Source organism: Taudactylus pleione, unplaced genomic scaffold (assembly GCF_031769625.1).
Source record: "Taudactylus pleione unplaced genomic scaffold, aTauple2 ptg000473l, whole genome shotgun sequence".
Classification (NCBI taxonomy): Eukaryota; Metazoa; Chordata; class Amphibia; order Anura; family Myobatrachidae; genus Taudactylus; species Taudactylus pleione.
Genome location: NW_028284875.1, coordinates 12,022,943 through 12,025,295, shown reverse-complemented (window position 1 = coordinate 12,025,295; position 2,353 = coordinate 12,022,943).

Here is a 2,353-nt window from a genome sequence, read left to right as displayed (position 1 = left end):
GCGTGCTGTCAATGTTGATTGACAGCATGCCCCCTTTGGTGGGCGTGCCGGGGGCGTGCCTCCCTGACGGGGGCGTTCCCACGGGAACGCCTCCCGTCAGAAGCCGGCCCACTGACATCACTAGTGATGTCAGTGGGAGTGATTTTGGCTCTGATAGAGCCAAAATCACTCCGGAGCTTGCGGTTGAAAACCTCAACCGCAGGCTCCGGCTCGCAAATTCGATGGTCGCGATGGTCTCGACCATCGCGGCCATCACAAAGCACGCTCGTATAGCCTGTGGGTGGTGACCCACAGCTATACGAGCGTCCAGGAGGACGCTCCATGAAAATGGAGCCCGGCCCTCATTCAGAGCGTGCGCTCTGCTCAGAGCGTACGGCTCTGAATGAGGGCCTAAGTCCATATATCTGTGGGTCTCTGATACCACAGACTACTGTTACATGTGGTTCTGCTGTACTTTAATAGTGAATTGTTTCCAGCTGTTGCAGTTCAATGAGACATGAGATACTTGATGTAAATCAAGGCTAAAAATAGTGACAAGCAGACTTAAATGGGAATGCCTATTCACCAAGTTACCAGACACCTGTCCTGCTAGTATTATGTGTTACTGCCACACCCCTAAATATAAATAGCAGATATAAGTTATATCTTTATTAGGTAAACTTTTCTAGTACTCGTTGACCCCCTTTTCCCACAGAACAACATGAATTGTGTATGGGAGGGATTTAGCATGTCACAGCCAGCCCTCGGCGTAGGCATTCTAAGCAAATGCCTACGGCGACTGGAATGCCCAGGGGCATTCAGCTCTGCAGCTTCCCCCCACCTCTGGAGCGCAGCTGTTCCTGCTTACCAAACACAGCAGTTACATGAACTGCCGACATCCTTTGCAGCCAAAGGATGTTCCTCAGGGGCTGCTGGGAAATGTAATCCCTTCCATCCCTGTGAAATGTGTTACAGTAGTGGAAGTTACTACGTTTCCCAGCAGCTCCTGTGGAACATCCTGTGGCTGATGCAAAGGATGCTGGGTGGCTGGTGTATTCGGGGGCAGGAACCAGTGGCATGAATACAGACCCTGTGGGATCTGACTCAGTCTGTACTTGATCTGTCACCGTACAGCCACTGTCACAGCTCCATGCTCCAGCAATGCATCGGGACTAACAACACACTGACTCCTCCCCAGCCGGTCACATGGTTGGGACATCATCAAGGTTCTTTGCCCACTTGGTTCTAGCTGCTCATCTACCCTGATGGTAAGTACTAACTAAAGTAACTCCCCAGCAGCACTGCTGTTTCCCCCTGTTGATAAATTGTGTGTATAAGCATGTGCTGACTGAGGCTGTGTGTGTGTATATGTTTTTGTTACTGGGACTGTATGTTGTGTGCATGTGTGCTAAGACTGCATGGTGTGTGCATGTGTGCTGAGACTGCATGATGTGTGCATGTGTGCTGAGACTGCTAGATGTATGCTAAGACTGCATGATGTGTGCATGTGTGCTGAGACTGCATGATGTGTGCATGTGTGCTGAGACTGCATGGTATGTGTATGTGTGCTGAGACTGCTAGATGTATGCTAAGACTGCATGATGCGTGCATGTGTGCTGAGACTGCATGGTGCGTGCATGTGTGCTGAGACTGCATGGTGCGTGCATGTGTGCTGAGACTGCATGGTGCGTGCATGTGTACTGAGACTGCATGGTGCGTGCATGTGTGCTGAGACTGCATGATGTGTGCTGAGACTGCATGGTGTGTGAATGTGTGCTGAGACTACATGATGTGTGCTGTGAATGTGTGCTGAGACTGCATGGTGCGTGCATGTGTGCTGAGACTGCATGGTATTTGCTGAGACTGCATGATGTGTGCTGAGACTGCATGGTGTGTGAATGTGTGCTGAGACTACATGATGTGTGCTGTGAATGTGTGCTGAGACTGCATGGTGTGTGAATGTGTGCTGAGACTACATGATGTGTGCTGTGAATGTGTGCTGAGACTGCATGGTGTGTGCATGTGTGCTGAGACTGCATGGTGCGTGCATGTGTGCTGAGACTGCATGGTGCGTGCATGTGTGCTGAGACTGCATGGTGCGTGCATGTGTGCTGAGACTGCATGGTGCATGCATGTGTGCTGAGACTGCATGATGTGTGCTGAGACTGCATGGTGTGTGAATGTGTGCTGAGACTACATGATGTGTGCTGTGAATGTGTGCTGAGACTGCATGGTGCGTGCATGTGTGCTGAAACTGCATGATGTGTGCTGAGACTGCATGGTGTGTGCATGTGTGCTGAAACTGCATGGTGTGTGAATGTGTGCTGAGATTACATGATGTGTGCTCTGAATGTGTGCTGAGACTGCATGGTGT